At 39.5% G+C, this 14,259-nt stretch overlaps 1 protein-coding gene across 4 annotated transcripts in view; it reads left to right on the forward strand.

Annotated features, from left to right (window-relative positions):
- Window positions 1-14,259, forward strand: part of MED21 (mediator complex subunit 21) — a 120,980-nt gene that overhangs the window by 79,192 nt on the left and 27,529 nt on the right. For 2 of the 4 annotated variants that reach the window (XR_007456975.1, XR_007456976.1), the window contains exons 6-8: window positions 4,789-4,934; window positions 9,459-9,558; window positions 12,892-12,959. The gene's annotated coding sequence lies outside the window, so the exon portion shown is untranslated. The remainder of the gene's footprint in view (window positions 1-4,788; window positions 4,935-9,458; window positions 9,559-12,891; window positions 12,960-14,259) is intronic. The other 2 variants (XR_007456977.1, XR_007456978.1) reach the window with 2 other exon arrangements.

Raw genomic sequence — 14,259 nt, forward strand, 5'->3', positions numbered from 1 at the left:
AATAAAAAGCCAACATTGATGGGATACAAGTAGCTTTTACCTATAATTATTGGTAGAGGCCACATGGAGCTGTTTTTTTTTTTTAATTAATTAATTTATTTTTGAAAGAGAGAGAGAGAGAAAAACACAAGTGGGGGAGGGGCAGAGAGAGAGAGAGAGAGAGAGAGGGAGACACAGAATCCGAAGCAGGTTCCAGGCTCTGAGCTGTCAGCATAGAGCCAGACATGGGGCCGAACCTACAAACTGTGAGATCATGACCTGAGCTGAAGTTGGATGCTTAACTGACTGAACCACCCAGGTGCCCCTGCAGCTGTTTTGAGGAGAGTGGGGCCACATCTGGGCTTGATGAGAAGTAACATGAGTAATTAGCAACGAGCCCTGTTTACCTCTCTGACATACAGCCCTCATCTAAGAACAACCTTGCTAGAAACCTCAGAGTTATCAGCCTACCCGCTTTGAGACTTTTGTCACCAGATCTCATGGAGGGATGGAAACAGGTGTGGATACTTGAATAGATGCTCCTGTTTGAAGAGGAAAATACCCAACACCTCTCACTTGGATCCTATCCATGGTCATGCCCTTGCTAATTCCAAATATGCACCATCTATCTACTCTGCAAGATATTTGATAGATGGTGTATGTTTTGGAGCATTTGGAGGCCACATCTGGACTTTTCAGGAAAGGCCACCGTGATGGATTAGCAATGTCCACCATGGGTTGGGAGGAAGGATGGGGAGAATGCTGGTGTGCAAACCACATATTTTCCATTCCTGCCCCAGACCAAGAGGGCAGTATCCTGAGTTATGTGTTTGGGAAAGAGGCAAGATGCTGCATCAGGGCCTCAGCGAGCAACAGCAATATGTCTTGTGTGGTCTCATGACCCTTGTGTGAATCATGAGCACCTCAGCCTGTACCATACGAGGACTTCCTTCCTAACAGCCCACAGAAGGTCACTGGAATTATCAGCCGAGATCATCTTGAAATATAGTATAGCAAGATCAGTTCAAATAACAAGATTGATCTTACCCTCTCAGCACTTTTATTCCAACTGGGCCTAAATTCCTTTTATAGCCTAGCATAACCAGAGAAAAGACTCTCCGCTGATATTCTCCCAATATCACCTACATCTCATAGGTATCCTTGTCTCAGATAAGTACCCTGAAAGGTCAAAAAATATTAAAGCAAAAGAGTGCAATGTGAAAAACCTTGTCACCTGTAGGTAAGGCCTTAGTCCTTAGGACAGGCCAGGGGGCAGAAAACCTCTGAATTCCCTAGGCAGGATTCCCTGTAGTGCTGAAAGTTTTTACTTCAATGATCTCAGAGGGCAGTATGAACCAAAACTGAGGTCAGCTCGATCTTATAATACACAATAATCAAAGAAATGTTAGTTAAAACAAAAGTGAAGTTATTTTAACCACTGAGATTAGCAGGGTTTAAAAATTTTTTAAATGATCTGGGGCGCCTGGGTGGCTCAGTCGGTTAAGCGGCCGACTTCCGCTCAGGTCATGATCTCGGGGTCCGTGAGTTCGAGCCCCGCCTCGGGCTCTGTGCTGACAGCTCAGAGCCTGGAGCCTGTTTCGGATTCTGTGTCTCCCTCTCTCTCTGACCCTCCCCTGTTCATGCTCTGTCTCTCTCTGTCTCAAAAATAAATAAACGTTAAAAAAATTTTTTTTTTAAATAAAAAAAAAAATGATCAGAGTTAGTAAAGTTATAGGAAAGTATACATTCTCATTTCCTGTTGTTGGGAGCATTAATTAAAACAACATTTCTCTGCATTTTGCAGTTTGTATAAAATTTGAAATGTTCATACCTTTTGGCTCAGCATTTTTATTTTTAGAAATTTATTCTAAAGAAATAATTGGACAAGTGTATCTAAGTGAATGTATGATGATGTTAACTGCAGTGTTTTAAATCAGGAATAACATAAATGTCCAGTAATAGACTTATTTAAGTAAACTGAGGTACATTCAGATGAGATAATTAATATTTTAAAGAATATCATGAGAAGTATATATAAATATAAAAATACATAAATAGTTTATAAAATAGTGTGATAGTATGATTATAATTTTATCATTAAAATGTGTATTGTATGTAAATATTTATTCTAAAAAGACTGAAAAATATATATAGCACTGAGGGATGAGAAAATAAACTGTGGGCCATCCATATAGTGAAGTATTATGTGGATATTAAAAAGATGAGGTTGATCTATATGCTGATGGGGAAAGATGTCCATGATATATATATATATATATATATATATATATATATATATATATATATATTTATATTTTTATATTTTTAAGTTTATTTATCTTGAGAGAGAGAGAGACGTGTGTGCACGTGTGTGTGCATGCATGCAAGAGTAGGGGAGAGACAGAGAGAAAGGGAGACAGAGAATCCCAAACAGACTCCATGTTATCAGCGTAGAGCCCTACATGGGGCTCGATCCCACAAACTGTGGGATCATGACCTGAGCTGAAATCAAGAGTCTGGCACTTAACTGACTGAGCCACCCAGGCCCTCTCAAGTTTTTATTTAAGTTTCAGTTGGTCAGCATACAGTGTAGTATTAGTTTCCAGTGTACAATATAGTGATTCAACACTTTTACGCAACGACCAGTGCTCATAACAACAAGTGCACTCCTTGATCCCCATAATATATTGAGTATGAACTCATTTGTATTTTTTTAAAAAGTTTGTTAAAAGTTTCACAAAAACATCTCTGAGGATATACGTTTAACCGGTAACTGCAGTTCTATCTTGCGTGAGAAATGAAGGGGCTGTTCTGTTTATCTAGTTCTCCATGACAACTCACCTGAAAACATTGTGGCTTGAAGCACCATATTCATGTATTAATTCTCCCTGTTTATGTGGATCAGGAATTTGAAAGCTGCAGCTGGTGGTTTTATCATATTCAGAATATCATCAGACTGTGGCTGGGGTTGGGCCATCTTTGAACACTTGTTCATTTATACTTAGGCTGCTTGCACTGGAAAGGTCTGAACAGCTGGGTCTCCTAGAAATCTCTGGGTGTTTCATGGTCTCTCCAGTGTGGCAGCTTCAAGGTAGCTGGGCTTTTTGTATGGCCTCTGGCTCCAAAGATAAATGTTCAGAAAGAGTGAGAAACAAGCAGAAGCCTGCTGCCATTTATGACCTAGTCTTGAAAGTCACTTTTGACACTTTCTTCTAGTCAAAGAGGTACAGAGGCCTGTCCAGGTCTCAGGGGAGGAGTCTAGACTCCCACCTCTTTTCACTTTCTTTTCTTCCAGTTTTAGTGAGATACCACTGACATATAACATTCTTTTCGTTCAAGGTATACGATGTACTGATGTTATATGTGTATGTATTGCAAAATGATTACCGCAGTTAAGGTTAGTTAACACATCCATCACCTAACATAGTTACAATGTGTGTGTATGTGGTGAGAACTTTTAAAATCTATTCTTCTAGCAACTTTCCAATGTACAATACAGTGTTGTGAACTATAGTCACCATATTGTATATTACATCCGAATGACTTATTCATTTTATAACTAGAAGGTTTTTTGTTTTGTTTTTTTAAGTAAGCTTTATATCCAACATAGGGCTTGAAGTCACAACTCACAACCCTGTGATCAAGAGTCATATGCTCTATCTACTGAGCCATCCAGGAGCCATGGAAAATTTATTCCTTTTAACCACCTTTATCCATTCCTCCCATCCCCACCTCCTGTCCCATCCTATCACAAGGGATGATGAAATAGCTCACTTCTTCACTTCAATTTCCTTTGTGCACTCCATCACCATTTTTGGTACTATACTGGTTACCTTAAAATCAACTATTAAAACACAGCATTAAGAACTATAAAAGCAGTAAGATAGGAAACATTTTACATAGGGAGGTGGATCCTATTATTTAAGCTATAAAGTTAGTGTGACAAATTATATTAGAATTTAGTTGTCTTTAACATCCAATTTAAACTAAATGCCTCTCTCTCAATTCACTTCTCAAGGGAAACTTCAAACACACAGTGGAGTTTATTGTGCTGCTAAAAATAAAATCATTATGATACCATATTAGAAATTGTAGTAGGGGCACCTGGGTGGCTCAGTTGGTTAAGCATCCAGTTCTTTAAAAAAATGTTTTAACATTTTATTTTGTAAGAGACAGAGAGAGATAGCACAAGCAGGGGAGGGGCAGAGAGAGAGGAAGACACAGAATCCAAAGCAGGCCCCACCCAGGCTCTGAGCTGTCAGCACAGAGCCTGATGTGGGGCTCGAACCCACGAATGCAAGATCATGACCTGAGTCAAAGTCAGATAATCAACCACGTGAGCCACCCAGGCGCCTCAAGCATCCAAGTCTTGATCTCACCTTAGGTCTTGATCTCCGGGTCCTGAGTTTAAGCCCCACACTGGGCTCCATGCTGGGTATGGAGCCTGCTTTAAAAAAAGAAAAGAAAAATAAAGAAATTGTAGTAGATGAGAAACCCTGGTAAAAATGAAAACTGGCTCATTATTCTAGGAATAGGGAAGGGAAATGGGCTAAAAATTGGAAGACCAAGGAACAGAAGAAAACAGAAGGCTCAGCATGGCAGAGACTGCCAGCGGACAGCCCAGCTTCCAATTGGACTCCCCTTACTATTGGGTACGGCAATGTATCCAGTCCAATAAAAGTATTAAGTTTGCCAACTTAACAAATAAAAACACAGGGCCCTCAGCTGAATTTGTCTTAGTATAAGCCTGTCTCATACAATATTTCATCTGGCAATCCTGAAAAGCTTATTTACCAACCTCCCTCATAGATATGTGTGATCAATGAGATGCCGGAAGAATCCGCCGCAATGGTCAGGATTACAGACTGAGAAAGGAGGTTGCTGAGCACTGATGACATCACAGAGCGACTGACCGTACAGGCTGGATTTTTCCAACAAGCTTCTTACTTGTGTAGGTTAGTTATTTCAGTTTTCTGTTTTATGTAATTAAACTCAATCAGTCCTAACTCAAACACTTTGTGTGCTATTGTCAAAGCAGTATTCTCTATCCAAGCAGAGTAGAAGAAGGTATCAGCAGAGGATGGGGTTGCAGATAATTAGCCAAGACCCTTATGCACAGGTGACTGGCCTCAGAGAGGTCTAGAAACAGGCATCCAAGACTGGGTCAAGAAGGCTGGAATTCTAAAGCAAGGAAATTTAACCCTTGTAGAAAATGGGGTGGCAGGTAAATGCTTCCTTCTAGAGGGATCCGATCATGATGTCACATCAGTTTTGGTGAAAGACTACCTTGAGTGACATGCTGACTTCTATTGTCCCTACCTGAGACTGGCCTGGCTTCAGGGGGAGAAAACCATGTTAACTGCTCTTAGCTGCACTGGTCAGAGTGCTAAGTTACAGCCAATGTTTACATTAGCTAATGAGGGCTTATTATTTGCCAGCCAGGGTTCACCATGCCTTTTGTGTATTAGCTTATGCAGTTGTCCTAACAGTGCTAGGAGGAAAGCACGATAATTATCCCCATTTCACAAGTGGGTACAGTAAGGCACAGAGACAGTAGAGCTGAGATTTCAACTCAGACTACTTGCTTCTAGGGCTCTTGTTTTTAACCATTGCGGTCTGCTGCTGCTTAGCCCCTAAGTGCCAGCTCACAAACTTGTGTTGAATTATGATGACATTTTCACTGTGACAACATTTTCACTAATATACAGTGATGTGAAACAAAGAATGATAATATAGTGAACTTTAAAAAATTTTTTTAACGTTTATTTTATTTTTGAGACAGAGAGAGACAGAGCATGAACGGGGGAGGGTCAGAGAGAGGGAGGCACAGAATCCGAAACAGGTTCCAGGCTCTGAGCTGTCAGCACAGAGCCCGACGCGGGGCTCGAACTCATGGACCGCGAGATCATGACCTGAACCGAAGTCGGCCGCTTAACTGACTGAGCCACCCAGGTGCCCCTATAGTGAACTTTTAAAAATAAAGTTAGATTCACTTAATGTAAAAGGCCATAATTTATTTTGAGTATATCCATCCTCCTGAAATGAGGACAATAGTAAGAAATTATTGTTAATCTTTAAAGTTTTAAAAACTCTTGGTAAATAAAAAGGAGCTAGCCCTACACAACAGTTGGAAAATTGATACCATGCATGTGCTCCAAGTGTGGAGGGTTTTAATACCGGGAGCTAGAGACCTACAGACTTTGGAAGGGCCAGTACAGTAAAGGACGCTCTCGCCAATGACCGCAGCCTGCAGCCCAAAGTGGGTAGTCCTCCAAGGCTCACCTGAAATCTACTTTTGTTTTTTTTATTTTTTTAAATTTTATTTTTGAGATAGAGAGACAGACTGTGAGCAGGGGAGGGGCAGAGAGAGAGGGAGACACAGAATCCAAAGCAGGCTCCAGGCACAGAACCTGATGTGGGGCTCGAACTCATGAACTGTGAGATCATGACCTGAGCCAAAGTTGGACGCTTAACTGACTGAGCCACCCAGGCGCCCCTCACCTAAAACCTGCTTTTAAAGTCAAGACCGTAACGGAAGCTCGCACAAACCATCACAGCTGCAGCACCATCAAGGTGGTCTTGGCAGCCAACATTTCTGAAGCAGGTAGTTCGTTGCGGTGCATCTGGAGACTGCTGAGAACTGTGGATCCACCATCAGCTCACATACCTGCCTGTGGTGGCCTCCAAAGAGTGATAACTTTACCTTCTCTTCCACCGTCTACATCTCACTGCAGTGCTTCTCACTGACAGACCTGGAGCTACATGGGGAAGGGGATCCTGGAAAATGTGAATCTCGGCTTCTCTTTATAATGAAAGAGCAAGGAAATGATATCGAAAACAGACTATCCTAGGTTTGTCTCTAAGCTTTTTTCTTTTATTTTTTAAAATACATTTTAAAATTATAGTTTTAAAATTCTGTTTTATTTTTTAAAATCTGTGTTCCAAAACTGAATCTAGTGGGAATGTAAAATGGTGGAGCCACTCTGGAAAACCGTTTGCCAGTTCCTTGAAAATTGAGATATATTAGTACCACGTGATCCAACAATTGCACCACTGAGCATTTACCCCAAAGAAACAAAAATTTATATTCACACAAAGCCTGCACACAAATATTCAAATAGTAGTTCATTTGTAATAAACTGTGGTATATTCATACCATGGAATGCTACTAAGCCATAAAAAAAATGAAATATTAAATGGAAAGATATTCCAGGCTCATGGGTTGGAAGAACAAATATTGTTAAAATGTCCATACTGCCTAAAGCAATCTACAGATTCAATGCATTACCTATCAAAATACCAACAGTATTTTTCACAAAGCTAGAGCAAATAATACTAAAATTTCTTTGGAACCACAAAAGACCCTGAATAGCCAAAGGAATCTTGATAAAGAAAAACAAAGCTGGAGATATCACAATTCCAGGTTTCAAGATGTACTACAAAGCCATGGTAATCAAAACATTATGGTACTGGCACAAAAACAGACACATAGATAAATGTAACAGAACAGAGAGCCCAGAAATAAAGCCATGCTTATAAGGTCAATTAATCTATGATAAATGAGGCAAGGATGTATAATGGGGAAAAGACAGTCTCTTCAACAAATGGTGCTGGGAAAACTGGACCCCTTTCTACACTTGATCTTAGCCAAAAGGCCGAGAAGCGATTACTGGACGACTTTCTAACACCATGCACAAAAATAAACTCAAGATGGTTTAAAGACCTAAACGTCAGACCTGAAACCATAAAAATCCTAGAAGAAAACATAAGCAGTAATTTCTCTGATGTTGGCTGTAGCAGCATTTTTCTAGATGTGTCTCCTAAGGCAAGGGGAAAAAAGCAAAAATAAATGTTTGAGAATACATCAAAATAAAAAGCCATTGCACAGCAAAGGAAAAAATCAACAAAACAAAAAGGCAACTTACAAAAGATATTTGCGAGTGACGTATCCAATTCGAGGTTAATATCCAAAATATGTAAAGCACTTACACAGTTCAACACACACACACACACACACACACACACACACACACACACACACACAAATAGGTTAAGAAATGGGTAAAGGACCTGAATAGACACTTTTCCAAAAGAGACATACAGATGGCCAACAGACAGATGAAAAGATGCTCAACACCTCTAATTACCAGGGAAATGCAAATCAAAACCACAATAAGATATCACCTTACCTCTGTCAGAATAGCTAGAAACAAAAAGATAAGAAATAACAAGTGTTGGTGAGAATATGTAGAAAAAGGGACTCTCGTGCACTGTTAGTGGGAATGTAAATTGGTACAGCTACTGTGGAAGACAGTATGGAGTTTCCTTAAAAAATAAAGAAATAGAAATACCATACAATCCAATAATTTCACTATCAGGTTATCTACCCAAAGAAAACAAAAACACTAATTAGAAAAGATACATGCTTATGCATGTTTATTGCAACATTATTTATAATAGCCAAGACATGGAAGCAACTTAAGTGTCCATTGAGAGATGAATGGGAAAGGAAGATGTGTATGTATATACATATATATATGGAATATTACATAGCCATATAGAGAAGGAGATTGTGCCACTTGCGACAACATGGATGAACCTAGAGGGTATTATTCTAAGTGAAGTAAGTCAGGCAGAGAAAGACAAACACCATGTGATTTCACTCATGTAGAATCTAAAAAAACAAATGAATAAACAAAAAGCAGAATCAGATCTATAAATACAGAGAACAAACTGATGGTTGCCAGAGGGGAGGTGGGTGGAGGGATGGGCAATATGGGTGAAGGGGAGAGTGGGAGGTACAGGCTTCCAGTTATGGAATGAGTAAGTCATAGGAATAAAAAGCACAGCATAGGGAATATAGTCAATCATACTGTAACAGCGTTGTATGGTGACAGATGGTAGCCACACTTGTGGTGAGCTTAGCATAACGTATAAGCTTGTCAAATCACTATGTTGTACACTGGAAACTAATGTAACACTGCGTGTCAACTATACTTAAATTTTTTTTTTAAATAAAAAGAATAAAATGTTGATACATGCAACAACTTGAATGGATCATCAAAGAATTATGTTGAGTGGAAAAGGCCAGTTTCAAAATGTTACATACTGTATGTCTCCATTTATATAACATTATTTAAAAAATAGAACAGATTAGTGGTTGCTAAGGGTTAGGGCAGGATTAAGGAAGAAGATATCTGTGGCTGTAATAGGGAGGCATCAGGGATCCTAGTGATAAGCTACTTTGTATCTTGACAGTGGTAGTGAAGATATAAGTTTATACATGTGATAAAATTACAAAGAACTAAATACACATAAACACATAAATGAGTACGTGTAAAACTGGTGAAACTGAATTAGGTGGATGGATTGTATAAAAACAATTTTCTGGCTGTGACCTTGTGCTGTAATCATACAAGTTGGGGGCAACTACATGAAGAATATACATAATCTCTCTATATTATTTCTTACAACTGCAGGTGAATCTACAAAGACCTCAAAATAAAAATTCTAGTTAACTCTGAGATATGGAACCTTCAGCACAGGATTTGAAGAAAGGATTCCAGCACTGAGCAGAAGGTGGGACTAAAGAAATGTCAAGACTTCTTCAGACTCTTAGGATTCTCTTATTTTTTTTTCTTTCATTCATTCCTCTTCTGTTTTTCTTTCTTCCTTTTTCACATTTCCTTCTATTTTCTATCTACCAAGATAAGTGTAAGACTTCCCACTGGAACCCATTGCTGTTGCTTTATTGATGAAATCCTAAAACTCCTCAGTTTGGCTCCAGAACCCTCCATAATTTAGTCTCTGCCAACTCCTCTAGCCCGAAAGTCCAACAGTTGTCCTTCACAGTCCAGAAAAACCAAACACTGGATACTATGCTGCCTTCTACCTGCCAGTCCCTCCCTCCACCCCCTGTGGTGTTTTCTTTGACTTGCCTTTCTTCGGAAGACTCCATGGTGGTCCTTGATTTCACTTATTCCACTTTTTTTTTTTTTTTTGAGACAGAGAGAGAGTGCAAGCTTGGGAGGAGGAGGGGGAAGAGTGAGTGAGAGAGAGAGAGAGAGAGAGAGAGAGAGAGAGAATCTCAAGCAGACTCCACACTCAGCACACAGCCTAACACAGAGCTCGACCCACACCCTGGGATCATGACCTGAGCCAAAATCAGGAGTTGGACGCTCAACCAACTGAGCCACCCAGGGGCCCCACTTGTTCAACTTTCAACTAACCCTCTCACAGGGTTAGTCAGTCAGCTTACCCAGGCATAAATCTGTAAGTGGCATAAAACATGCCCCCCCACCCCAATCAGGAAATGTGGTGCTGGTAAACCTAGATTTTGATGTGCAGCTCCTTATGTAAGTGGAGAAATTGAAATCAGTCCAAATTCTAATTTTAGTGCATGTAAGAAATCTGTTAGTTTGAATTTGAACATGTAAGAGGAAAACTTAATTTATTATTAATAATCCTTCACTGACTTCTAAGGAAAGTGGATCTCAATGAACTAGAGGATCAACCTTGGAGCCTTTGGCACGCAGCAAGACAGAAATAAGTAGAAACAAATGGTTGTGGTGCAAGTTTGCTACAAGAGCTGGGCAGAGTGCAAGTGCTTGGCCTAAGAGAGTTTAGGAGAGAAGAGGGAAGCTCCAAGAAGGTAGGGGTCATCCTCAGGAAGACTTGCTGCTGCAGGGAGGAAGAGGGGTTTTCAAGCCAAATATAGAGATTTGAAAGAAGAGCACAGCTAAAGGACTCTCTCTCTTCCTTTTTTTCCCTTTTTGTGAAAAGCTATGCACTATTCCCCAGTGGAATTTTCAGAAAAATGTCCACTTGAATCACTTACTTTATCTTCATTTTTATTTGTTTCTTTCAGTGTTTATTTATTTATTTTTGAGACAGAGCACAAGCGGGGTGGGGGGTGCAGAGAGGGAGACACAGAATTCAAAGCAGGCTCCAGGCTCTGAGCTGTCAGCACAGAGCCCAACGCGGGACTCAAACTAGTGGACTGTGAGATCATGACCTGAGCCAAAATCAAGAGTCCAACACTTAACTGACTGAGCCCAGTCAGGTATCCCTACCTTATTTTTAAATGGAGGTTTGTTTTGAGGAAACTTAAAGAAGATGAATATTCTGCTGGCATAAGGGTTAGAGACATGAAGAAAAAATATAAATGTCAATTTGCAGAAAATTAGTTTATCCTTCATGCGTGCGCGCGCGCACACACACACACACACACACACACACACACACACACACAGTTAAGGAAATATCTTTAAGATATTGGTTTGAAGAGATACCAAGTGAGTAGCTTATGCAGAGTTCACAGATTCCTTAATACAACGGTACTTTTTATGGATTGCCCCGTAACACTTGACTTTCCATACACCAACTACTTCCAAGGAGTGAAGGATTTTCATGCTGGTACTACCTGCTGGATTATTGGATGGCTCTATTATTTCTGTTAAACAGTAGTTTGTATTCTTTTTAGAACGCTTTAATTGCATCTGGTCCTTATTGTTTCATAACAATGAGTCAAAAACAAAAAAAAAATACTAGTGCTAATACTTGTAAAAAGTATAAACCCATTCACTTGATACAACTGAGAAATGCATCCTCTTGGAAAAAAAAGAGGATCCATTATAAGAAAATGACAAAATTAGTCAATCTGTGCCTAAAGAGCAGTCGAGATTGGAGCAGGGGAGGGGCACCTGGGTGGCTCAGTCAGTGAAGCTGAAATCGGACTCTTGATTTCTGCTCAGGTCATGATCTCACAGTTCATGAGATTCAATGTGGTGCTCTGTGCTGACAGTGCGGAGCTTGTTTGGGATTCTCTCTCTCACTCTCTCTCTCTGCCCTTCCCCCACTCCCTCTCTGTCTTTCCAAATACATAAATATTTAAGAAAAAGATTGGCGCCTGGGAGTGGGAGAGCAGAGTGGAGCGCTTCAGGGAAAAAAGGGATTTGATTGAATAAGTGATGTGTCTGGCATTTGGAAAAGCTATTGCTGCAAGTACAGCAGATTGATAGAAAAAATTAAGGATTATGAACATTGGAAATTAAGAAAAAAAAAGAGGCAGTGGTTAACTCTAAAAAAAAGATGTAAAATTAAAAAAACACACACGACTTATCTCAACAGTAAACAATTACATAGTTATAATAATAATGCTGATTTACCCCCAGATGTGACCTAACTCTGTTGAATGAATGAGAATAGTGAAAGTAGGGTTAGAGCTTTATTCTCCATAAGAAGAAGTGGATAGATTTCTAAAATTCGTAATCAAGAAATAGCAGTGTAGGAATATTATTTTGAAATATGCCCAAAGGGGGAAAAAAAAGAAATATGCCCAAAGAAACAGCTAAAAGTTGCCTATCATGACAGATACCAGAATTGGTGAATGGTGAAACAGGAACTGCTGTTTTTTATTACAAGCCTTTTTTCACTATTTGATTGTTTTTTTATTTATAAATTTTTTTAATGTTTATTTTTGAGAGAGAGAGACACACAGAATCCGAAGCAGAGTCCAGGCTCTGAGCTGTCAGCACAGAGCCTGATGTGGGGCTCGAACTCATGATCTCTGAGATCATGACCTGAGCTGAAGTTGGACACTTAACCTACTGAGACACCCAGGCGGCCCATTGCTATTTGATTGTTTTAACTGCAATGCATTATTTCGATGAGCAATTAATTCATTAAACAATACTTTTAATTAATTATGTTAACAATTATTATTTATTAATAATTAATAATTATTTTATTTATTTATTAATAATTTCTGGCAAGTAATTAATTAAACAATATTTTAGAGTGGGGGACTGCCCATATCATCTCCTTTATGACTTTAATCTATTGTTCAAGAGGAAGTTAACTGTCATATGCTAGTTGTTTCCCTTTAACATGTAAAATACATGATATTGACAGATATCTTGCTTGAAGTTCCCAAGATGTGTTAACTGCTGGGAGCCAGATGTGTCATAGAGCGCATAGAGGTATGTGTCAATACCTAACTGTTACCTCTGCTCCTGCCTGAGTACTTCTGCCCTTGTGTTCTGACTCTGGCCCTTCTGTTAGCTCCAAAGTGGTATGTTTTAGTTCTGAGTACTTTGGCTTGGTTCTATGAAAGTCTATATCCTTCCTCGTTTGGTCTAAGCTAAGTTTACCTTCTCATCTTTCTAGAAACCTCTTCTCCTTTTCTTTCAAACTCCACTTTTTCTTTCTTTTTCTTTTCTTTTCTTTTTCTTTTCTTTTCTTTTTTTTTTTTTTTTTGTTTTTTTTTTAGTGTACTTTATTCATTCACCCAACAGGCATTTTTTTAAGCCATTATTCTGGGTCAAACCCTATGCCACAACCCGGAGATAGGAAGAATATATGGTCAGAGGAGATAAATTTCTTAAGTTACAATTTGGATTTCTTTTAGAAGATTAGGGTGCCACTAACCCTCTTGTCTTCTAGGAACATACATGAAAAGATCACTAGGCAAATAAACAGGATGTGCACTACTCTCTCAATCTAGGCAGTAGCCACAAACCCTGCCTTAATGCAAGCCTGAGGTAAATGGCGGTGTTAGAGACTGCATTTGGAGTCTGGCTGCACTGGGGATTCCTACTTTGTACACTGATTAATAGACCTCTGTGCCTGCATATTCAGGCATGCAATTGTGAGGACATAGGCAGGACCTTCAGAACAGACCTTGAGTCCACTTATCCAAATAGTAAACAAAAGGCAAGGACCACAAGCCTCTTTTTTAAAATATTGGCTCTGGGCCCTGCCCAAATGTGCTTGCTGCCCCTACAGGAAGTAGAATCTGTTGGACTTGGGCTCACAGTAGGAGGACAAGGAGTCTTCAACACCAGTCTAGCTTGCCAGTGAAAGTGCATCAATGGCTGTCCCCAACTCTGACCAGTCATTTCAGTTACTCCTATGAAGAAGAACCAAGAAAGGGCAAATAGAGAGAGGATGGAAATGTAGTAGAGTTTCTCTCTTCCTGAGATTAAGACAAACACACAAGGAAAGGGGGAATGAAAACCTTTGCCTGTTCAACAGTTTTCCTTACTCCTGTGTCTTCTTTCTTCTTTTCTTAAAAATAATTAGAAGCACAAAGATATAGAAGAAACTCAACGTTCAACTAGATCATGATTAAACACACTTCCTGTATTCATTAACATGAAAAAAATGCTAATAAAGCATATTTGTTAAATATATGTATGGCCACCCCTAAAATGCATACATCAGGGAGAATTGACCTCAGGATACTTGGGGGCCCAGTGTTGTGGGCCACATAATCACATC

Source organism: Panthera uncia, chromosome B4 (genome assembly GCF_023721935.1).
Source record: "Panthera uncia isolate 11264 chromosome B4, Puncia_PCG_1.0, whole genome shotgun sequence".
Classification (NCBI taxonomy): Eukaryota; Metazoa; Chordata; class Mammalia; order Carnivora; family Felidae; genus Panthera; species Panthera uncia.